Source organism: Malaya genurostris, chromosome 2 (assembly GCF_030247185.1).
Source record: "Malaya genurostris strain Urasoe2022 chromosome 2, Malgen_1.1, whole genome shotgun sequence".
In the NCBI taxonomy this organism is placed as follows: domain Eukaryota; kingdom Metazoa; phylum Arthropoda; class Insecta; order Diptera; family Culicidae; genus Malaya; species Malaya genurostris.
Genome location: NC_080571.1, coordinates 328,668,765 through 328,695,198, shown reverse-complemented (window position 1 = coordinate 328,695,198; position 26,434 = coordinate 328,668,765). Strand labels below are relative to the sequence as shown.

General features: G+C 38.4%; 1 protein-coding gene and 1 pseudogene across 5 annotated transcripts in view; both read right to left on the bottom strand.

The window, feature by feature from the left end:
* The window catches only part of LOC131431478 (protein Shroom), a 547,622-nt gene that overhangs the window by 380,968 nt on the left and 140,220 nt on the right, over positions 1 to 26,434 (bottom strand). The window lies entirely within an intron of this gene.
* On the bottom strand, positions 1,276 to 1,445 carry LOC131432839 (large ribosomal subunit protein eL39-like; annotated as a pseudogene).

Here is a 26,434-nt window from a genome sequence, read left to right as displayed (position 1 = left end):
CATTTTCAAACATAAAAATTACATTTACATTTTATCAATGCATACCTGTCAGAGTGAATGCGTTGCGAAAACAGTACATCGCATTGAATCGCTTCGCTTCGGTCCCCGATAACAGCGCTTCACATCAAAACACTTTGCCTCGCTTCGTAAATCTTGTTTACTCTAACAGCAACCTAATTGAACAGAAGAACCGAGCATGCTCAGCTGTTCTCGGGCGCCACGCAGTTTAATTGTAGTTATATCTCTATGACAACCCCTCCGCCAGCAATCACTACATTTCCCATCGCAAGACTATTTACGACTCTCCGCTTTGTCGGCAGACCAAAATGTATTCCTTGTTTGATACTGATTTAAATAAACAAATTCCGTTCGAATCGGTAGAAATCGAAAATCTTTTAAAATTTCATTTTCAACATAAAAATTACATTCACTCTGACATCAACCTTAGGAACCGCGCGGAACGCGGACCGAAGCGAAGCGATTCAATTCGATGTACTGTTTTCGCATCGCATTCACTCTGACAGGTTTGCTTTGATCAAATGCAACTAGCTCGCACGCGCGCCTAGACGCATCGCGTGACGCTTTCACTCTGACAGCAACCTAAGGGTGCTGTCAGAGTAGGTGCGATAACAGCGCATCACATCAAAACGCTTTGCATCGCTTCGCAAATTGTGTTCACTCTAACAGTAACCTAATTGAACAGAAGAACCGAGCATGTTCAGCTGTTCTCGGGCTTTATATCTATATGACAACCCCTCCGCCACCAGTTCGTGCTCGCATCTCACCCGACACAGTCGAAAATCGTTTACGGTCGAAACAACAGTAACAAAGACAATACGCCAGTGAACAATAGAGTGTACGGAATGGTCAAATACGATTTAACAAAGCCTGAAACTTGGCCTGCAAGACCGAATTCAATTTGTATAGATTTCAAGCGTTGCAAAGTTAGACCAGCAGCAAATGAAATTGAAATCTTACTTAAAGAACGAATGCATCTAGACGCTAACAATGTAAGTGAGATTCAATTCAATAAGGCGTCTAACTGTGTGTACATTATGTTTAAACGTGAAAGCGATGTACTTGCATTCGCTTCGGTTAACAACGAGGTGCACAGCGTTGAGTGTGACAACATTAAATACAAAATTCCTGTGCACATGGTGGACAATGCCATAGAAGTACGCGTGCATGACCTTCCCCCGCAGGCCACCGAGAAGTTCGTTCGAGAGAATTTTTTTTTTCACTTTTCCAAACTTTGCTTGATTTTATTCATGAAATTTAGTAGATGTAATTCATGAAATTCAGTTTGGTACGTCTCCAGTGGCGACGTTTGGCATTGTATCGGATTGTGTTGCCCGTACGCATCCTAATCCATTGCGGGATGGGCCTGTTTTGCTTAAGCTTTTTGGCCAGTTTTTGCTTAACCCTAAAAGTTTATGGGCCGACATCTTGATCTAAAGTGTTCACTTTGATCCAATTTGACGATACGGGAGAATATGTCGCAGTACGGTGAAATCCTTTCCATCGAAAGGGAAGTATGATGGAATTTTTTCCCCGGCATCCGGAATGGCGTGCGAGTTGTGCGTATGCTACTACGTAAGGCAATTCCATCTTACATCATTTGTGGTCAAGGTGGGACACGTCCATGTAAAACGTTGATTACCTATGAAAATCAGCTGGTTACATGTCAGTTTTGTGAACAACCTGCACACTACGGTAAACCTTGCACTGAAACTGCGAAAAAGACATCTTCAACCAAAGACAAGGTCAACCGTTTAACAACGAAAACTAGTGAGCGCAGTACTCATGTTTCACCATCAAACCAACCAGCAACTGCAACCAATGTACAACAAGACGCATCTAAAGCAACTAGCAACGAGCTCAATACTACGAACAACAAGGAAAACGAAACGAAGACGGACACCAACAACAATACAACCGATGAGGCAATGGATGACGAGACGAGCCACGAACAAAGTGCCCCTCAACCCTCGCAGGAGGGAAATGGAAACTCTTCTCCTCCTAGAAAAAGAGTGACAACGAGATCCACTTCAAAAAATTCTTTATTTAAAAAATCGGGTGATTCGGCCACGTAAAGCTTGTACGCAAATAGGCCTGAATAAAAATATCTTTAAAAAAAATTATTCCTTATCACCCATCACTTAACTTCCCAACGATACAAAATTGGCAATTTTCCACGTTTTTAAAAGTCATATTGATACGCGATATCCTTAGTTAAAAATTCCTGTAGGATTACTGTTGTCACTAATTTTCACACCATTCATCGGGATCAACGATTTTAAACGTAAATCAATCGGTACTCATGTCTGATCTTGCTCATATGAGATTTTCTTCCACAATGCTCAGAGCTGATCGAATTGTCCAGTGATTCAACTGCAGGATCTTTTAAATATAGGTTTCGTTTTCTAATTAGATGCATAAATTAGAAAAAAAAATGCTTAAACTATTCGTAGATTCTCAGCAAAACGTTCTATCAAATTACTATAGAAATCAAACTCGCCATATTTTTTGAAAATATTCCTGATTCTGTTTATATATTTTACGTAGAAGGTAATTTGAAACGTATGTGCGAGATCAGTTTTGAAGATTTATAACCTTTTTGTATTCATTTATATGCCAGTTTTACTAATTTTTTTTTTGCAGAATCGGAAGTTGAATACACAAAGCAAAGTCTTGGCATTACATTCCTTTTGTGGAATTTGGCCTTTCTGTTTCAACAGACTTCGCAGCCGATTCTTAGTGTACAGAATCATTGCATGGCTAGTACTATGGATCCTACTGACACTAAGAATCCTTCCAGGTCGGGACTCGAACATACGACAACTGGCTTGTAAAGACCAGCGTCCTATGCATTGAACCGCCAACCTGGGACAAATCTGAATACACAGTTCCCACAATTTGAAAATAATCGAAATTTTAGTTTTGTTACCCAATTTTTATATTCACGGTGTTTGGTTTTTCGATTCACAATCGGAAATCTTGATTTACATTTTCGTGCGAAAAATTGGCTTATTTCCACCTCTGTTTTAACATTTCAATTTTGCACTCAGGAAATTTTCTAACTCAGAATAAAACAAGTTCGTTTCCATTCCAAGACTTCGGAGATTGTTTTTACTTTCTTGACACTTTTTTATCTGATTCCAGAGTTTTTTTTGATATGGATATGGATCTGCATAACTATTGATACAAGATACAAGACGATGCATGTTGGTCTGCCGGGGAGGAAGCTCAATCAAAACCGCTTACAGCATTGCTTCACAATCAATGAATAAATGAATTCGTATTTAAAATCTTCGTTAAAATCTATTTCATTCATTCCGAGGAGAAAAGTGAATGATCTGATTAAAAACGCATAGAAGCAAGCATTAAAACCACCTTCAAAGAATGACATTCAATCGGTATGCATTCAACACCGAATCCGGCAACGACCGTCTCAATCATTCCCGGAGATAACACATTCCACACCATGATTCGCTCACCCACAATGGACCCTTTCTTCTCATACTGTGCCGTACCGTATCTTTGACTTAACCCCTTTTCCGGCACTCGCCGATGTATCTCCCGGTGCGTCTATTTGGGTTAAACTGCTCATAGAGCGACAAATAAAAATCTTTTTATCGCCGTCGAAAGCAGCTAGTGTGCGTTTTATATTATCCAATCGTCACCATTAAATTGGATTAGTGCGACACTTCAGCCAGGTGGTAAGCGGTAAGCGGCGCGGAATCTTGGTGCTTTCGGTGTCATTTCCTGCCCAGAAGCCCCCGCGAAGCAGTCGGCACGCGCTTTTCTCGACACCGCACAAACCATCCCTAATGGAGCCAGCCAAGCTGTCACAATTTGATTCCCCCGCGGACGAAAGTGTGTTTTGACAGTGTCTCATTATGGCGATGGGTTCCCTATTCGAAGCTGGAAAATATTAGCTTGATTGCCGATTATGAAGACGATCCAATGTTTTTCGATTTTCCGCTACATCGCCGAAGGGGTAGGGCGGACCATTTCGATAATGGCCCCTGGGCTGGATTGACCAATAAACGGTCGCACTAATTGGTTTCGGCTGCTTAGCGCCTTGCTTCGAGTTTGGTGATGAGCTCTCACTCGTCGCAAGAGGTGACGATGACGATGTCCAACCTGGAATCAGTGAATTCGGTCAACTTGGGATAGGTTATTGAGACGCATTGTATTATGCGGCCCTAGATGGGTGAGGCAATCACAAATAAGAGCTGAAACGATTTATTATGCTGCTATGAATAGACAAAAATGGAGATCATAAATATCTACCGAAAATAAACACACACACAGAGACAGACGAATAGGATTTTGCTACCTTCTCCGGTTGTTGAGTGACACTTCAACATACTGTTCATGACCCATATTGTCTAAATTTGCATTCATCAAGGAGTAGCGCTGGAATGTCGGTCCAATTACATCAGCATTATGTAATGTCACCTGGTTATATCGGCTATCAAACGAGAACATAACAGACGTAACACTAACCGAATAACTGACCGACTGAAAGCACGAGGGGGCGTTTGCTTAAGCTTTCACGTGCCACACATGCTCATGTCGTCATGGTTTCTCATGCTGAGGAGGTGTCGATACAGTGTTTAAAAGGTGTAAACAATTGAGAGTGACATGATCGCCAACCGTGTGGGCGGCAGCAGTCAGTGGCCCGTTGCCGGCTGCATGGAAAAGCTCTACGGTCTCGCGTTGATGGGGCGCGTTGAAAGTCAGAGGTCGTCCTCAATCCCGCGCTCGCTGTCGATCTCGATCTTACACGCTCTAGGACAGCACCGTACTAACCTACTTTTCCTTTCAGGTCCATTTCTATGTCGGATCCGAGTTTGCCGGCTAGCTTTGAGTCATGACAACAAGCAAACCCCTGAAGCCAGAGGGCGTCAGCAGTGTGCCAGATCGTAAATCATTACCTCTAATATCGTTAGACAACTATTCTGCCCTCGTCTAGCATTGACGTATCTGAATCTTGGCTGTTGGATCTTTCCTGGCCAAATGGAAAAATTTGCATTTCCCATCTCTTGCCAAAGTTACTGAAAAACGGAATGAGTGCGGTTGATCGACAAGCTTCGATAACTCAACAATCAAAAGTTGCAACATGGCGCCAAAGCGAAAAATGTCAGCACATGATCCTCCCACAGATTTCGTCACTCGCGGAACGCCAGAGGAATTTCGCGTCCAGTTCTCGGGTCCGTACGGGAAAGTGGAGCTGGCAATCCTTGCACAGTGACCGCAGTTGCACAACAACGATCGGTTATTTTGGTTCGATATTGCAAACTGCATCATGGTACATATTTATTGGTCCGCAGTCTGGACTAAACATGACACAATCGGTCACTGAAATGGAGGGCTTTATCGTTTCAAAATCTCTACTACGGTCTCTACGCCGTCGAAGTGCACTTTCAACACGTTCGCCCGCGACTCTAGACAGGATTGGGGACAAATGTCTACTAGGCCGAACGCATTCATTACCCCGCGCCCCTTTCGCGTTCGTTGACTGTAAAACTTCCGCGTGCTTTTAACAATGTTGCGTCAATTATAAAGCATGCAAATGTTATTGGTTTCTGTTCCAATAACCGCGCACAAATTGGATTAGTACGATTGGCTCGATCGGTGGTAATACGAACCATCTCATATGCCAAAGCCAAGCCAAGCCAAGTTACTATTTTTCATAACTAGAAATGGTCTCTTGATGACAGCTTGAAATGACACTACGCACGGCTTTTGGAGTAATAGAATGAATGATGTAGAAGACTACTTCTGTATTAATTTTGTGTTTAGCAGTCGAATAAATTCTATACAGTCCGCAAAATTAACATTCCATCAACTGTGGCAATCGTTTATAGATTTGAAGAATTTTGTTCGCATATCACAAACAACAATCACATTCTTTATTTATTTATTTATTTCGTCAAGCAAATGATGACTACATATAAAAATTTACAATGTTTACTTATATTACGCATTATTTCTACGATGTTGTTGGGTTTTGATTTTTTTGCATAGTCAAGTCAAGATGACTACAAAATTGATTACAGTGACGCATTATTCGATTGACTGGACTATTTTTTGCATAACTTGTTCTACTGTGTTTTTCTAAAAATAATTTTCTTGTTCGTAATTGACGTCCAGGTACATAAAAATTTAATTACGATAGTAGTAAAGATGATTGTACGCGTTGAAAAATAATGTTATTAATAAAATAAAGAATTGAATTGACGTTCTTTAAGTGTATATTGATGAGCATACAACGTGCTTCATATGATGGTAGAGGAAATGCTGTCCAGTTTATTTAACGAAGTGCATATAAGAGAAATTGTTTCTTGATCGATTCAATGCGTTCTTGGTGAGTAATTATTAAATATATACCATATTAATTTGCGAGCTCGCATGCGATAATTGAGTTACCATTGTGAGTACGATGCGGTGCCAAAGTGTTGTTCTCAAAAAAGTCTAATTTCAATAAGTATAAAACAACTTAAAGTAAAATAATTCGTCAAACCAGTTAGTTTGAGTGATAGTGCAGCTGGGGCAAGTGTATGTTGATTATAAAAAAGTGTTTAAATAGTTTATTATTGAATAATGCTGATTCGCGAAACTAAAATATGTTCAAGCGACGGAAGCTGCGAATTTACCGCCAAAAATTAAACGATGCTAACCGATCGAAGCGCCATCTGCATAGCATTGATAACACCATCAGCTGAAAATCTAAAATTGGTCTGCAGAAAACATATCTGCGAGTGTTTATTTTATTTTATAATTTCTAAAGTGTTGTGTAATCTCGCGTTGTTTAGAGCAAAGCGAAGAGGAGGAGCAGGATGCTGATGAGATCGTACCTTAGAGATATTTCACAGTTTTCTTATTTACAATGACTTATTATAACATATTTCTTCTTACTAAAAAGTACAGGTGTGTAATGTCAGAGACCTAACCGGGTTTCGTGAATACGAATAAAACTGACACTCTTTCATTATACTTTCGAATATCAATTAGTTGATCGATTGTGTGAATTGTTCAAGTTTTGCCCTTTTACACTACTAGAATTTGAAACGATACACCTAAACTACAGTACAGATTAGTTACATTAAACATGATGACACACAAATATTCCGAAATAACCGGTATAGTTCATTATGATAAAATAATGGTGAAAAGAACCTTTTATGAAGGCGTTCGTGATGGAGAGTGACAAGTTGAGTTCAAATTCCGATGGATACAATTGACTTCCGATGGATACCGCTGACTGTCTGAGTCGGTGCTATGCATTTTATATAGCAAATCAGCAGAAAGTTTACTACAAACTACAACTGGTTGAAAAATGGGCCGTATACAGTATAGTGAAGTAAAATTTCGCTTAATTCTTTGAGTATGAAATTATGGTTCCAAATGGAACCAAAGAAAATTTTTATGTAGATTATTTCATTTCAGATTTCCATATTTCAGTAAAAGAAACCATCAAAATACTGTACGGGTTAAATTTCTGGCATCCCAGAAGGGCCAAATTGTATGATTCTCTAAGATATTAAACACTGATTGGATATAAATGATTTTAAACATGCGAATTTAGCACTGTGAAAATTGCAAAAAAATTAATCAAATGATCTTACATTTGCACTACACTGCTAATTTTAATTTTCGATTTACAAAGAAGCAATCTTTATAGTTTTATAGGTAACATTTAGAGCCATTAGAAGGGCTGATTTTGCATAATGTTCCACGTTGTTGTCAATTTTCCGTTGTATTTTGCTCCAATGAAACGACCATCAACAGGATGATGTAATCGATCTTCTTCGAAGGGAAACTGGCTCTGCGACCTGAGCGTTTGAGGTTTTGTGGGACGCTAAATGTCTGCTCTGATTACTGACGACTGCTTCTCTCGACGATCGAAGTCCAAATGAAAGCACGACCTGAGCGTTTGAAGTTTGATACCACGCAAAAGGTCTGCTCTCATTATTGACGACTTATCCAACTGACGACCGAAGTCCAAATGAAAGCATTGCTGACTGCTCCACCTGACGACCGAAGTCCAAATGAGAGTTACGACCTGAGCGTTTGAGGTTTTTAACCACGCAGAAGGTGCACTCTCCGAAGCTGCTGGTTGCTTAAATCATTCCCACGACGTCTGCTTCCATCCAACGCACAAGAAAAAATGATCGATTTTCGACCACGGTTCCCCTTTTATACGCAGTCAGTTCAAGATATTTGCCTGACTACCTCAAAATTGTCGTCCTAGCGCGAAAAAGCCAAGCAAAAGTAGAGAGTTTTCCGCGTTGTTTTCAAAGTTTGAGAAAACTTAATTTTTAAGTTGTTTGTGGTTATCACACACTGTTCATAATATTATCCTAAATTCCTGATCATATTTTTGATGAAATGGTGAAAGAATTATGTTGCTGCCGTTAACACAAGTCGAGATATTCACGATTAAGTTCTGCCCATTCATCCATATGGCTAATTTTGATAAGGCACCCCATAGTAAAGTAAGTCGTATTCACGACAAAAATCAGGCTAGACTAAACTCTGTCGATTTTTCGGGGAGCGTTTGATCTATGGATCTATTTTTCTTCGGATAAAACGCAAAGTTTTTACAAGTAAATATAGTAAAATATAGTTTAGACTGCGAGGAGGATCTATTTGGCATTTTATTATTTTAGTTAGAGAGTAGATTACTTCGTATCGCGTGCGGCGTTGTTGTTCCATTGATGATGATCGAGCGATATCTTGCCAGTGTTACGGCTGTGTATTGAAAAAAAAAACAGATCACAATGAGTTAATTGTATGAATTGATAGCAAACATCCCGACAGTCGGCTGTCCGGAGTTTTACGAGTTTCGGAAGGAATTTCGTATTTTAGTAGGAAGCACATTTTAGTACAAAACGCATTGCAAAAAATAAAATTGCAACGTATTCTCGGTAGTCGGCTACCCAGAGCAATAAACACATGATAATATTATTCGAAAATTTACTAACAAACAACCCCTTCCTGTGATGCATGTGAAAATGCAAAGGATTCCTCGGTTTCAAGTAGCAACATGCATTTAGCTAAAAAATCCTTCCTTCCCAAGTAGATCTGCATTCGGACGTTGCCGGCGATGGTATTGATCAGCATGCAGGAATCAATGGAGTTTACACAATGTGAAACTAGCTGCTATTCCTAAGAAAGCTGTTTTAGAAAAACATGTTGAAAGCTTAATTGATTCTGATCAATTATGAAGTAGCAACACACGGGCGTTCTCTAATGCTAAAGCTATCACTTGTGATTCTACCATATAAATCTTTAAAAAGCGAAAATTGAAAGCGCGATTACAGATTATTCATCGAATATCACGTTGAATATACCTATATTAAGGGCCGTTTGTCATGAAAAAGGAATCAGTTAATGCTTCGCTGGTTGGCATAAAAATGGTCTCGCCCAATTTTGAAATCAACATCCATAAACTAGACATAGCTCTCGATGAGCGATGAACGATTAGTCCACAAAACTTCTTTTATTGTGCAAACTTCACAACTGGCGGAATCAAAAATTTTCTCGGACAGTGTTTACTGTACGCACAGATAGGTGAAAGACTACTGAACTAAAACAACCTGAAATAGCTGACCGAGTAGTTCACATACAGATGTTTACAAATTTGAGCGGCCCTCGCTTTTCGAATATTTTTTATTATTTATTATTTAAATAAAATCAAATGAAATAGCGCAAAATGAAAATTTTGCCAAAAAGCAGTGTTGGTGATTGCCGAAAATTTGATAGAAGCTGCTATTTTGCTATCTATATTGTATACAACATTTTCAATCCGGTAGAAGATGCTACAAGAACTCGAGTCTCTCAATCCGTGAGAGAATTTGGCTACATTTTTTCGATCCATTTCATACTCTGAGTATTTCACGCCCTTAAAAAAATATACAGTCTGATAATGATCGTTGCTGTGTGGAATTTCCCAAGAGAGAATCGCAAGTTGACAATTATCGCAGAAAATCGAATCGATGATTCAACTTGATGATTCTCATACTAGGTTGCAATATTTCAAAACCCTTGTGTGGAGCATTCACAGACATTTTCATAGACACAACTTATACAAAGGTTATATGCACATAGTTAGAATAAGCGACAATAGTAAAATGATTCTATCGCAATTATCAACTGCCTGTATAGAATCGGATCGCGAAACGAGAATAAGCGACCGTTTGTTTGTTTCGCTCTCGCACTGGTGTCGATTCTATGTTAAATGAGCCATGTCGGGTTTTTGTTGTTGCGATGATATCCGTCTCTCTTTGATGACACAGATTCAATCGTGTGGAGAGTTGCCAGTGAGCGTTCTTTGATACAATAAAAGCCATCCTTGTCAAAAAGTATCGCTGATAGGATGAACTCGAACCTTCACCCTTCGCCTTACCGTGGAAATGCTCTGCCAACTAAGCTACTCTGAAACACGCTCTAGAATGCAATATATGAAATAGTACTGTACTGTGTCTTGAAAGTGACCAGCTAGAGTACCGTCTGCGGACTCTCTGCTATCTGCAAGCCTGGTGAGAAAAAAATCGGGTGAACAAAAGGAAGCAATTTCTGTTTTCAATCGTTCCAATGTGCAGATATACTGGCTGTAGAAGGTTTTTCATTTGATCGAGGTTATTCACGAAAATTATGCCTTGCAAAGAAAAGCAAAGTCATGGCATTACATTCCTTTTGTGGAATTTGGCCTTTCTGTTTCAACAGACTTTGCAGCCGATTCTCAGCGTACAGAATCATTGCATGGCTAGTACAACGATCTTATTGACACTAAGAATCCTTCCAGGTCGGGGCTCGAACATACGACCTTGCCTTGACAATCCTGACAATTTCAGAAAACCGATCCATGACTTTTCCGATGCACCGTCCTTCAGCTCATTGTTTGGCACTTGTGTTCTCTGACGGATTCAGAATCTATCCACATTCGCCAAGCGACACCAAAAGTTCCCCTGATGTTGCTTCAACATGGCTAAAAACTCTTCCGAAAAGCACTCGCGTTCGTGATTTTAATCCGAAGTCAGCAACCAACAACAGAATAATCTTTTCAGTTGCAGAATCTTACCCAAAAAAGGCGTACATGCTCAGCAGTTATCCTTATGGCATCTGTTAGCTCATGCACTATGCATTTCCGATCATCCAACACCATATCGGAAATCGACCAGTATGAGCCGTTGTCGTTCAGCACGTTAAGATGCACTTCGGTGCAGAACAAAAAAGTGTTTTGCAAATAGCATTAACTTTTCGTCTGCTCAACGGTTTTTGTTGCACCGCTAGGTGGCATAACAGTTCTACATAAACTGTAACACACTGATGAGTCTAAGACGAAACGTATCAAAAAAATGACCATTTCGTTTTTTTTATATTGTCCTGTGTAACCGATTCTGCGGACTTCATCAGCAATGGAGTCTCAGCACGTTTCAGCGAGTTTCAACCTCCTCAAAACTCTCGAAATCAAAATATTATGGTGCATTTTGAATATTCAACTCTTTTTGGTTTCCATGACCCTTTTGCCTTCAAAACAATAGTATTTGATAAGGTTGTAAAAATAGTTTTTAGTTTCTTTGAAAGCAAAATACATTCATTTCATTCCTTTCCACAATTTTCTATCAACTTTATCCAATAATCGCGTTTTTATCTTTATTTTTCACTCGGTGGAGATATTTTAAACTTTATAGTTGTCTTATTCGGCGATTGATGTGACCATTCCACGAGTAATTACTTTGATTTCAAACGAGTTTTTATAGAAACATAACAATTACACCAACCAATTCATTAGAACTATTCGAATAATTTACAGGGTCCGGCACTCGAAGTGTAACCAACTTCAGACCGCTCGCGCAGCTGACGCACGGGCATCAGCTCTCTAGAAATTTGCTAAATGACAGTTCGGAGTTGTATTGTTTACAAGCGCAAGAAAGCATTTTGCCAAAAGTGAACGCGAAAAAAAAAATCTTGACTTGAGAGAGCGAAGGAGTTGCTTCGTTTGCCCGAAAGCGGTCAATTTCCGAACATTGTATTTTCTGACGAGAAAATTTTTCCAATTGAGCAATTCGTAAACTCTTAAAACGATAGGGTTTACTTGACCGACTGTTCATACGAGAATTTGAGTCATCGATTGGCCACCAGGAGGCAGCACCCGCAACAGATAATGGTTTGGGCCGCTGTAACCGCAGATGGGCGCTCTCCAATCGTTTTCATCGAGCCTGGCGTCAAGGTAAATGCGACATATTATCGGGAAAGTATTCTGGAGGTTGCTTTGAAGCCGTGGGCAGACAAACATTTCGGTGGCAGACCATGGACGTTTCAGCAGGACTCGGCACCGTCTCACAAAGCTCGAGTGAACCAAGAATGGCTGAAAAATAACGTTCCGAACTTCATCACGTCCACACAATGGCTCTCGAATTCACCAGATGCGAATCCAATGGATTATTCTCTTTGGGCCATTTTGGAGAGCAAAGTCCGAACTAAAAGATACACCAGTCTCGAGGCGCTGAAAAAAGTTATTGTCCGCGAGTGGGCCTAAATACCTGCAAGTCACATTCGGCAACTTGCGATTCGTTTTTTGACCGTCTCAAGGCCATAGTCAAGGCAAAAGGTGATCATATCGAGCAAAAGTGAATTGATTCTGAATTTTGTATTATTTTTACACATTTTGTACTTTGAATTAAGTAAAAGTAATTTTCCAAACTGAATTTATGGCCTTTTTAATTGGTTACACTTCGAGTGCCGGACCCTGTAAATATATCATTCACATTAAAGCAAAGTGAAAAATCTGTAACCCATGCTTACATGTTTGCTGGTCAACTCTCTTTAAAAGTAAGCTTATGTACTGTGATTTACAAGACAATACGACAATAGACTTTCGAGACCGGTGACTTATACTCCGAACCGACCATTTGGTGGTTGAGTTACGGAATTCCTCCATTGAAACTCCTTAGATTGGAAAGTATGACAGGAAAATGAATCGAGCTCGAACATTTTATTCTTTCAGATACCGTTTGCATATCCCAATTCTGGAATGCTCGATAACTTTCAATTCCCAAATATAACCAAGAATGATCTGTAATGTCGTCAACAGTACGACAACTTAATTTAGTATCTGGTAAAAAAAGTACCAACTTTGACTCCAAAAAGGCATGAGAGATTAACAGTCTGAGTAATACACTCATGGATAACCTCGTTCTAATTCAAATATCTCCTCGAACCGATCTATCTAACTGTCAACAAGTGTCCCACGTTTCAGCAGAAAAAAAACACAAAAAGTTCGATTCAGGTAACAGCAATGATCACGTGCCCTTACTGGGTGAGTTTTACTCCACAGCTCTACCCTTACGGTTTGCGAATTTGACGTCGACACTTTGTCGCCCACTCAAAACGGACCACGAGCCCTGATCTGAGCCAGCAACTGTCCTTTGGTACGGTAGCACGCGACTGACCACAACCCATCCACGTCTAGTCCTTTAAAGGCAATCTAAAAACTTGCTTTTCATATCGTAGTATACCTTCATAGTTGGATGACGTTGAGTAAAAGCTTTTTGCGTGCGAAGCGATTCGAACGTGGTTAGAATAAAATTAATCATTTCACATGCCCAAAAGACCATCATTGTACGAAAAGAAAAGTGCAACGCTCTACGCTCTCCGTATCGCAAAAGAAAAGACTTTCCATTTCCATGTCCGATAAAATGGCAAGGCATGACAAATTGACTCCAAGCTGGTGCGAGCTACTACAGAAACACTCCACCTATCCGAAACCGTGCGTTGAGCTGTTGGTCCAACCACTGGAGAGGTTCGGTTTGTGTTGCGAAAGTATCGAACCCATCGGGAGCTAATTGTCTGCCAAGTTTGGATTGCGTGGCTAATGGCGCCACATGCAAACAGAAGCAATGAAAACATTTCTCACCGTCAGATGGTCCAATAAATGTAGCCAGTGAATTTTGAAGCTAGGTACAAAGTTGGATTCACGTCAGCAATGTTATCATTTTTCACGTGCGTGCTGTAAAATTTTTCTTCAATGCATATGTTGTGTCGTATGTACGTGAATGACACAATATTCCAAGAGAACACGTATCCACCAGGTGACAGCTTCTAAGTAATAAATGAACATTATTGATCAAAAAAATTATTTGCTATTTTACGAATTTACAGTTTTGATAAAATCGGATAATATAAAAAAAACGTGTTTAATCCACCTAGCAGTGAGATGATACCTATTTTTATCAATCCGCATGTATTGTTTGCATGAATATTCTTCGGTGTTTAAGTTTTCATGACATTATTTTAATGACCCTCGTTTTAAGCGACAATTTGAGATTTTAATCACTCATTACTCTGTAATGTCGAAACTGCAAATCGGATCGAATTTAAATCTAGAAGTGTGATAATCGATTGAACATGCCATGATATGTAAGTTCCACTCTAGAGTTTACGGTAATTTAAGGTACTTCCAGAGCCGGTATTCAGGAACCAGCATAACCCAAACCGATTCGTATGGCCATATGACGAATAAATTACAACAGTTTTGAGTTCAACTTTGAAGCTTTTCGGGATTGTCATCTTCTATATCGGTTTGAATTTTAAAAATTCATCATCATGTAATTCGAGAACCGGAAGTCATAATTGGATAAAATAATTAATTTATGTATATAAGTTTGTTTTAATTAAAATTTTTGTTTCTGAAATTTGATTAGGCTTTTTTTGAGAAAACGATTGAGCTTTGAGAAACGATTTTATACTGGAACCGGAATTCTAAAAGCGGTATGGCCGAAGTCAGATAAATTCACCTGAGTAGCTGTACACTTTACATTTGTTTCAAAACATTTGAAAATCAGTTAAGACATCTTTGAGAGATCATAGCACGAATTAAATTTTTAGGTGCCTTCTGATCGACAACTGAATACCACTAAAACTGAAAAAAGTTAATTTTTTTATCGACTATCCAAATCTGCTAACCCGATAAACCTGATTAAATTATGTGGAATAGACATTTTTATACAATCCCCGAAACCGGAAGTTGGATCTGACTGAAAAGCAAGATGTTTTATAGAACTTTGAAACTTTTCATTTGAATCTTAGATGATTCTTAGATTTCATTTGCATCTTAGATCGGTTCAGCCATCTTCAAGAAAAATGAGTTACACAATTTTGATTTCGTTTCACATATCATCCTGTAGTTCCGAAACCAGAGGTCGGAACCAAACATAATGCAGGAACTTTGTTTGGGAGCATACGACTTTTCGTATGAGTCTGAATTTGTAGAAAAGAAATTTTCCGAGAAAATTAATTGAAGTTATTTGTCACACACGCATTTGCTGATCTCGACGAACTGATTCGAATGGTATATGGATGTTATATTGTTCCAGCATTTATTGCTGTAAGTAGTTTAAAACAAAATAATTAAAAAAAATTCTGCCATCATCTGGTTTATATATGTCATATTCGAACGATTATGTTGCCAAAAACGAGCCGTGCCAAAATCGGTCCGAAGCTAAATGTCACGAAAAAGAATGCTGTACACAATCCTTTTGGTTCTTAGAAACAATTGTATGTAACAGTATAAAAAATCGTGTTTTCCGTTGCTCCCAAGCATTTCTTTGTCATACAGCGCTCAAAACTCCTACTGCTGGAATAGGGGGAAAAGTCGCTTACAGAAAAATTTCGATATCTCCGTTAAAAATGGACGGATTTTAACAATCTATGGCTTGTTGGATAGGTATTACCGTGCGGAATCTAAGTCTGAAAACATATTCTGTTTTCAAGGTCAATTGTGACAGATACTGTCAAAAAACTGAAAATTTTGACATAAAACTTTGTATAACTCAAAAAGTAAACATCCGATCTCAAAACCATTCAATAGCGTTTTGGGTGACGGGGAGACCTTTCATTTGCGACTAGTTTGATGAAAATCGGTCCAGCCATCTCTGAGATCTCGACCTCTTAGTTGACAACACACATACGGACACATACACACACACACAGACATTTGCTCAGTTCGTCGAGCTGAATCGATTGGTATATGTCATTCGGCCCTCCGGGCCTCGGAAAAATTTTCGAAAGTTTGAGCGAATTCTATACCTATTTTTTATATATATAAAAATAGGTAAAACCTTATCGTTGAATTTTATTTTATTCAGTTCAACTAAACGAATTCATTCCATTTTTTTACACAATATTTCTTGTTACCAGAGCTTACTAAGAGCTATAATGATGATTTTTATTTTGTTAATAAATTTTTATAATAAAAACTGAATTATTTGAACAATAGATTTCAGCAAATTGAAAACTTTTATAGATCGAATTATATTTATTATCTCCGAGCGCACAACACGAAGAGCGCCGAATATGGCGTGTCGCGTGTAGGAATGTCGTAATATCGATCGATTAATCGAGTAATCGATTAATAACCCAAATAATCGAGTAATATTTAATAGAGTAGCTTAAAACTCATATTCGATTATTGAGCTAATCGAATAATTTAAAAAATCACATAGTAATAATCGAATGAATAATCGAGTAATCGATTAATAACCCAGATAATCGAATAAATTTCAATCGATTAGTTTCAAAGTTATACTCGATTATTAAATAATCGAGTAATTCTAAAATTCTGGCATCCCTAGTCGCGTGCTCGGAGATGCTAAATATCTTTCGATCTAATAAAGTCTTCAATTTTCTAGTTGAAAAATCAGCATATACTACAGTATTTTTTCCACTATTTTTCATTGGGAGTATCAATGTAAAAAAATTTTTTCATCGATTAAACCAATTCACAGCTCTTGTAGTAAGGAAGAATTCGAATATAAAAAAAATCAAAGGTATGGTGTTTATACAATTTATCGGATATTACTAAAGCTTTTAAAAACTGGTAACATTGAAGGAAAAAAAATGATTTTTTAACTCCAAATTTATGCTAGGTGCACATACCCGTTTTGAGTTGATTTTACTGTTTGTCTTTGACTCAGTTTACGTTGCAGTTTACGTTGAATTGTCTGACGGTACAACATAAACCGCTAGGCAGATGTAAAGTTAATGCTACTTGCAAAACACTTTTGCTATTACACCGGAATGAAATATCTAAACTGACGTCTCGAATAAAACAAGTTTCGGCTTGCTAGCCGTGCATATTGTGATAAACTTGAAGGGGAATAAAAATTATTGTTTCAGCCTGCACATACCCGCTTCGATTTGATTTGAGTTGAGCCGTCAGGTCGCGCTAACAGTTCAACATAAACTGCCACGCACTGAACGGTAGAATGGTATACTACCAAAAATGTCACTTTCGTCCCAAAAGACATGAATCCACCAAATTGACCACAACTTCGACCAATTGAGGAATTTTGGGCATTAACGAAGGCACATCTTAGGAAACATGTCTCGGCAGCAGAAACCATTCAACAGTTCGAAAAAGATTGGAAAAAAGTGTCAAAATTTGTCGCCAAGAATTCTGTACGGAATTGAATGAGGAACGTTCGCAAGAAGTTGCGCCAGCTAGTCTACAATGGCTAAGTAGCAAATGCTGAGAATAATATTCTGTTGTTGTAGTCTAATATTATCAGTATATCGAATAAAATTTGAATATCTAACACTTTTGAATTATTTACAGCGAAATCAAAGTGCGTCCATACTTTCTGGGACAGTCTTTAATTATAGTTAATATATTCGTTTTATCTTAGTATACCAGTCCAACAATTTCAAGCTAATGCTTTTATTAGATAATCATAACTAATGATACGTACCGCATGAACATGCCACTGACACTACAACATGATCTTCTATTAAATATTAAGTTTACATTTTTTGTTGTATTCAACGCGATTGAGTTGGTGCAGCTATTATTTTTACATTTGATCAGTATCTAACGAGGAAAACAGATTGGAAAAATGTCATGCGAATGCAACTATGTAATGGAAACCGTGAATTTTTCACCATAGAAACGGGACTCGAACCCGTAGATAACTCCTAACCGGGGGGATTGTTTTGCCAATTAAACTACCCTGCATGTGAAAACACATGAAAAGACAGCTCAGTTGACTAGAAGAGCCAAGCATACTTCGCTTTGCTTGGCCGCCACAAATCTGCGTCAGACGGCAAAGCAGAGAGTTAAGATAAATTTGCGATGCGGTGTGTGTTGTTTTCTGTTGGATGGGTTTCCATAGAGATAGGACTATAATTGAATTCTGTGGCGGCTAAGTTAAGCGAAACATACTTGGCTCTTATAGCCAACTAGGCTGACTCGTCATGAGTTTAAATAATCAGGGTAGTTTAATTGACAAAATAATTTCCTCGGTAAGGAACTATCTTTTCATTACATAGTTGTATTCGCATGTCATTTTTACAATCTTTTTTTCTCGTTAGATACTGATCAAATTCAAAACTAGCTCAGGATAACTCTACGTCTTAACAAGACTAAACACATATCATTATTCTTTTTATGTTTCTTGTCATTGTTCCTAGGTGGCTATCAATTTTTTTACAGATCTGACTTTCGGTTTTCGGAATCATTATAGTGAAGAGAAATATAAATTTCAAACAGTCGTTTAAAGGGTCGATGCCAATAAAGTAAAATTTTATCAAACTGTGCTAAAATCGATTCTTTTTTGTAAAACTTTTTAGTTGATGGCCAAATGAGCGAACTTTGGCCATTCCGTTTCAAAGCTACCGGTTCTAGAAATAGTGGTCATATATGCCAAAATGGAGCTCCCTTATAAAGTTTGGTCTCAGAGATGGTTATATGGATTTATTTTTTAAACTAAAATTCAAAAAAATGTAGATCATATGATTTGTGGGTCATACGATCTGATTTCGGCTATACCAAGCTCCCTGTTCGAAGGTACCGGAATAGTAGTCAAATGCTCCAAAAAGGATTTTACTTTGAACGTTTAATGGTTTTTTGGTTTGTGCAATAAGCACCGAACGGCTTTGAAATTTTTTTCAAGAGTAAAAACAAGTATTTTGGAGAATATTATAATATATATAAAAATCCAACTTTATCATATTTACGCATTTTTCCTACAATCTATTGATATTTCTAGACATCCATATCCAAAATTCCAAAAAATCAGTTAAGTGGTTACCAAGCTCCGATTTTTTTTAAAAAGCCAGTTTTTCAAACAAAAAATCAAAAATATCATATTTTTACGGAGACGGGAATAGCGTAATAGGTAAGTCGATGCCTTTCACGTACCCTACCTGGGCTCGATTCCCAACCCCGCACGTCAAAAAGATTTTCTGGTCCGAAGAGGTAGGTGAGCTTAAGGTTGAAACCTCTATAATCGAAACAAAACAAATATTTTTACGTTTCGTCTTCGACTCATCAGTGCATCAGCAGATTATATTGCACTGTTGATGAAAATACAGGGATCAACATAATCAAATATGAAGTAACCCATGTGCATGAGACGAAACGTAAAAATATGAAATAAGTCATGTGCACTTTTCACAAACTGGTTACCCATGAGGCACCAAAACCCCTGAATGGGAAAGAATCTATTTTTAGATCCATCCTAATATGAAAATTGTCACTCAATAGACTAAATATAATATGGGTCTAATATTCTTCAATAAAGAACGATTGTACCGAATTTCTCAGAGGTCCTAAATTTTTCTAGTGAAATTGCTGTATTAGAGTATGGGTTATATGTGAAAGGTATCACTAGGTGGATTAAAACAGATTTTTACAGTGAAGTAAAACTTGGACATATAATTTTTGTTTATTGAAAGATATATCCTTATGATTGATATATTGTATCACCTATATTCATGACATTGATTGGTAATTTATTGATAAACATTTTAACATTTACAACAAATCAGTGAATCGAGGGGGACCATCAGGACACCTAGTAGAAACGTATTGGATAGGGAGAGTAGAAACGCCTTTTTTCACTATTAACAATACGTGGACAACAGAAGAATTTCTCCGCCACCTATTGGAGCTAATATGCATTACGACGACTTACATTGCGGCTTCGTTATAATAAGTGAAAAGCCATGATACCGCCTAGCTCCATGCTACTCCATTACAAAGTTCTGGCTGATTATGTTCAGTAGGTAATATTTGATCAACTCGTAATGTGAAATCGAACCGTTAAAATAAAACAGTAATAACTAATAGCTGCTATATTAGACAATATCTGCTCACTGAATTTTATTGATTATCACTTATCATTGGTTTCAAACCGGTTTTCGATAAAACTACACTGAAAAACAAAATCAGCTTGGACAAGGAAAAGTTTTATTCAAAAAAACATCTTTTCCTTCAAAATGCCCAACATAAATTTTTGACTGCAGCTGGGAAACTTATGTTGTAACAAAAATTGATCCAAATCAAAAATTGTTTTTTTTTTGTTGCACATCGCCTTCAAATTTTCAAAATCGATTTTTTTCAGTATAGAAGGGTTATGCAATCACTTGAAAAACCGACTAGTGTCATATACCATTCGACTCAGTTCATCGAGCTGAGCAATGTCTGTGTGTATGTCTGTCTGTGTGTGTATGTGTGTGTGAGTGTGTGTGTGAGTGTGTGTGTGAGTGTGTGTGTGTGTGATTGTGTGTGTGTGTGTGTGTGAGTGTGTGTGTGTGTGTTTGTGTGTGTGTGTGTGTGTGTGTGTGTGTATGTGTGTGTGTGTGTGTGTGTGTGTGTGTGTGTGTGTGTGTGTGTGTGTTTGTGTGTGTTTGTGTGTGTGAGTGTGTGTGTGTGTGTGTGTCAAATAATCTCACTAGGTTTTCTCGGAGATGGCTGAACCGATTTTGATAAATTCAAATGAAAGGCCTCGTGGTCCCATACGGAATTCCTGAATTTCATCCGGATCCGATTTCCGGTTCCGGAGTTATAGGGTTAAATGTGTTCAATATAGTACACCGTCACTTAAACCGGCGAAACAAAAAACGTAAAAAAAATTCTAAACTGGTCTCAAAACTAAACAAATCGATAGTCATTATCAGTAGGCAACTAAACAAACCGATTCCGGCTATCCTGGTTCCCGGTATCCGGTTCCGGAAGTACCGGAAATAGTGGTCATATATACCAAAATGGATTTCACTCACTTTTATCAGCGATGGTTTGACCGGTTTCCACAAACTTGGATTCAAATGAAAGGTGTTCCGGTCCCATACGGAATTACTGAATTTCATCCGGATCCGACTTCCGGTTCCGGAGTTATAGGGTAAAGTGTGTTCAATATTGTACACCGTCACTTAAACTGGCGAAACAAAAACCGTAAAAAATGTTATAAACTGGACTCTAAACCGTTATTCCCAATCTTAGGGTCAATTTAAAGGTCTTATGGTCCTACCAAAAATTACTGCATATTTTCGGACGCAACAAACATTTAAATCGTAATTTAGAGTGCGTACTAGTAGAGTTTGTATGTCATGTTAGTTGGTGGCCGTACGAACCGACTTTGATTATACCGGTTCTCGGGTTCCGGTGCCGGAAGTGCATATAATAGTGAACCCACTTCGTTTTATTAAGGATGACCTACGCATTCAAAGCACTGTTCTGTATGTTATACTAGTTAATGAACGAACAACCTCTTGGGTTTTTTTTTAAATAGAAGAGAAAAATTTTGAAAAGAATACCACAATGTTTTATGTACATGAGAAAGGCATCATTGCACCACTAGGTGGATTAAAACAGGTTTTTAATATGTTTATTCAAAAACTTGACTTATTTTGAAAGAATCACTCATGCAACACTTTTTGTAGGATTTTTTCATTTTTCAACTACAGACATTTAAAAAAACTTGAACTTGGTAATAAAAAGTTTGGCCAGTCTAGATCATTTTTGGAAAAACAAAGTATGCAAAATGTTTTTTTTTTGTGACAAAGTCCTCGTGAACAGCAAGTTTTTCTTAAATTCTGAGAGAGGGCTGCAAACTCGGAATACGATTTAGAGCGAAATTCGTCTACAGTTGCTGTTGGATTGGATAACTGAATAACTGGCAGATATTTAAGTGTGTCTAAGTAATACCAAAAATTTATCGAGAAAAATATTTTTTTTCTCTTATTTCAATTTGTAGCAATATTCTTTAATCTACACAGATCAATGACCAAAATATCTGACAAATATACTCATTTCTAGCTCCGACAATCAACCTCCATAGAACCAGTTGGTACCGGTTAAGCAATGAAAAAGACAGTCAGTAAATGTAGCACTAACCAACCCAAACCCAAACCGTCCTTTCGTCAAACGAATCCTTCTATCAACCGTTAATGTCGGTTCAGTATGGGCTGGTTCGCCACGCTATTCCGGGCACTTCATAAATTGAGCATCGACCGCTAACTCGAATTAATCGTTGACGCTAATTACCATATTGTCTTGGCCGCGTTGGCACCTCGAGTCTAAACACTGGTGTGAAACTACCTACCAACAATTACCGACCCCGATAACATGGGTGTCCATTAGTCAAGAGAGGGGGGCGGTGGTAAGGCGAAGTAAGTTCGCACCAACCGAAGAAAGACGAAAAAACGATTCGATTGGTGTGATAATTATCCCGACTCGCAGAGGTAGACTTCGAATTCAATCGAGGGTTCGAGATACGAAATTGGTGGTGCACTATTGCTATAATGCTCTGTGCTTTTTCAAATACCAAGATACGAAGGAATGTATACACGTCGGTACAGTTAGGTAGAGCGAATGGATTTATCGTGTTTCAGTCAGCTAATTATCGAAATTAAATTCAAACAGTCATAGGGTTTCAACATCTTCAGCTACGCCGCCATGATTAGCCATCGACAAGCGATCTTCGCGGAACGGATTAGAGGAACTTTCTAATTACAAGCTCTAACCAGAACCGTTACATTTCACGTTCCCATTAGTTTGTCAATGTCAGCGATAAATTCATAACAAATATCATCACCACTCAATAAACAAAATAAAATAATTCTCTTTTAAAGTACAACTGCAGGCAACAGATTTCCATTTGCTTGCATGTCAAAATCGTGTGTTCTACATCTAAGCCCTATTCTGCATATGCAAAACTATCACAATTTATGCAATCTCATCCACTAAACGTCTCTTCCGAAGCCGAAGCCAAGATCCTAATGGGTTGGCGAGAGCCCTTTTGCCCATCTACAATGTTGCATCCCATCCGCGAACCCGTGCCTACCCCAAGCAAAGAAAGTTCTCATCCGACTGGCGGTACGGCGGCACGACCAAGATCACGACAAATCCCACTTCTAGTCGCCGCAAATAAGCATAAATAAACAATGACTGCGACCACGAGACAGCATCGTCGCTACCGTTCGATGGTCGTAAAACTGAAGTACTCTACCCGGGCAGGCCAAACAAACGAAGGTTCTATTGCGCTGTTAAATACTGTTCCCTAGTATCGCGTCGTGATCTCGCTGGCAGTCGCTCAAATTCCTATGGTCTTTAGGGTGGAGCGGGGAGTTTGGTTTGACCATTCCGTGATTACGGTACCGTTCCATCTGTTGCGTGAAAGGCCAACGGGATTTGACCCGATTACAGAAATGTATTTTCAACTCAGTTGTTGTTAAACTTGCGGAATGATCCCTTCTTCCCTTTGTTGAATGATACGATTGCAATAATGACTCGTTGATAGTTGATCTGGTTGTGGATCTGAGTTTTTGACGAATACATCCACAAAACTATGACAACGTTGTTCAGATATAAGATTGAAACAAGTTTGAACGTTTCTTCAGTTTTTTCGATTATTCAACACTCAATAGCTTACCCCACCGTCAATGACCTTCAACGTAACGACATCGAAATTAGAGGTGGTTCCTTGGCTTGGCACCTTGGCACCTGGCCACAGTACCAGCAAAGAGGTGAAAGAAAAACCACGCATCACGCATCGCAATTCGACAAACTCCACTTCCAGGCAGCATCTCATGGGAACAGACCGGCGAGGATGGGCCATGGCCCGTGACCAGCAGCGTGGTCGCGTGAAAGGAGAAATTTTCAAGAGGAAAACGAAAATTTGATTAAAATTGACCTAGCTTCGGTCGGTGCCGGTAGCCAACGAACGGCACCGGTCCGGTGAAGAGATTTTCCTCCGAATTTCAACGAAACCAACACGACCGTAAACACTGTTTTGTGCACTGAAATTAAAAATCCCCGACGCTGGGGAAAGCTACTCGGCTGAAACCTTGTGCTGCTATCCGTAAGTGTTGCGATCCCATTAAGGTAGCTGGGGTGGAACTTTATGAATAATACAAAATATGGGATACGCGTAGCAAAACAGAAATGGAAAAATTAGTTTCCAAGGGAAAGGGCCGTACGGAAACTAAGACGAGATTGCGATTGCAGTTAGTTGCGCCTATCAATCTCTTACCATCGAGGAGAAGCTCTATCATTACTCAAAAATAGAGAAATGAAACTTTTTTTATTAGACGAATAGAACACTAGGAGAGGTTGTGATTCCTCTGGTGAGGAGCGAAACCAATTTTCCTTCACGTTTCGTCTTTGGCTCATCAGTGCATTACAGTCCGAATGGTTCAGAGACAAAACGTAAAAGCAAAATGAAATAAATTATGCACATTTTATGCAAAACTGTTAAATTGTAAGACCTCCAGAATCTCCAATTCACAAATACAATAAAAGTTGTATTTGTTTAAAATTTCAAAATTTTGTGTTGAAACATTAGACACAGTTTCTTAGTTCGTTTTTAAACTTTGTCCGACTACTGGAAATTCAGAGTACGTACCATTTGTTATCAAGTAATGACAATCCTCTTGAAACATTAACACTTATTTAATCCTAGTAGTGCGATATAGGCAATACATCGCAAATTTCTTTATCGGTTAATCGCTAGAGCAGAAATTGTTTGCAGATAAGGTAACTGGGACGATGGTAAAAGCTGCGCATCTTCGAAATAGTTCAATTGACAGAACAGTTCCAAAGACTGATGTGTTACATAGATTACCTAAACTTTGCGTCTGCCTAGCGGTTTCAATTGAAATGCTAGGCGGCAATTTCTTTAAACACTGATGAGCCGAAGCCAAAACTAGAAGAAAATACTAGGAAATGATTTTACATTCTTTTGATTTTGAAGAATCATTCTTCATTTTCTCAATAAAAATAATGATTGAACAATCACACAAATTCCAGAAATGGGTAGCAGGTCATCAGTTCTTACATACTCCAATTTTGATGGAGTTTGGCACACGTCTTCAGCATTCGACTAAAAACCTCATTTTTAAAAGAGTGAACGTAATTTGGCATGCTCTTTCATCAAACCCCTTCAACTCAAAAAAACAATACTTTTACATATATAAAACCCGAAAAGAAAAATAGAAGCACTCCAAAAAATTGTTTAATAAATAGTTTAATGTTGTTTTCAAGAATTAGAAAATTAATCGACAAATTTAAAAAAAAGCGCACATATATATATAAGGTGAATTTGATTGGTGTCTGTTAGAAAATGAACAACCATTTACAAGACTCATTTGTACACAAAATTCCATAATTTTTAAACTGATGATGTCCAAGAAAAAGTCGTAGAAAAATGATCAAATCCTACCTTATGATCAAAACGAACCGGAATTTTCATTTTAAATTCCCACGCTTGTCCAATCGGTAAACTTTTATTCTCTCAACGATGGCAACACTTTTATACACATTCTGTCAAATTTTGACGCATATCGTGCGATTAGTTTTTGTTTGGCGTCTATACAAAGAAGTTGAAAAATTTTCGTGTGGCGATTTTTATAATAGATGAAAATTTAGAACAACGTGCGTGCATCAAATTTTGTGTTGCAAATGGATTTATTTGTTCCGAAACGTTGAAAATGTTAGAAAAGGCCTTTGGTGAATCGTGTCTAGGAAAAACACAGGCATACGAGTGGTATAAACGCTTCAAAGGTGGTCGTACAAGCTTGGATCATGATCCCTGGCCGCCCTGGTCGGTCCCAAATCAAAGTTATGCTGACTGTTTTTTTTTTTCGATATTCGTGGTGTGGTGCACTATGAATTCCTTCCGGACGGTCAAACGGTTAATAAGGAATATTATTTGGCCGTTATGCGGCGTTTGCGTGAGGCCATTCGCAAAAAAAGGCCAGACTTATGGAAGGAAAACTCATGGATTTTACACCACGATAATGCGCCGGCTCACACAGCGTTGGTTGTGTCGCAGTTTTTGGCCAAAAACTCAACCAATATCATCAACCAAGTACCGTACTCTCCAGATATGGCCCCGTGTGACTTTTTCCTCTTCCCCATACTCAAATTGCCATTGCGGGGAACGCGTTTTGAGACCATAAAAGAGAATTCGCTGCGTGAACTAAAGGCCATACCTTCGGCGGCCTATAAAACTTGTATGGAAAATTGGATCAAGCGTTGACATGCATGTATTGCCGCAGGAAGAAAGTACTTTGAAGGCGATAATAAAGAAATTCATTAAAAATTGAAATTTTGCGTTTTTTAATAAAATTCCGGTTCTTT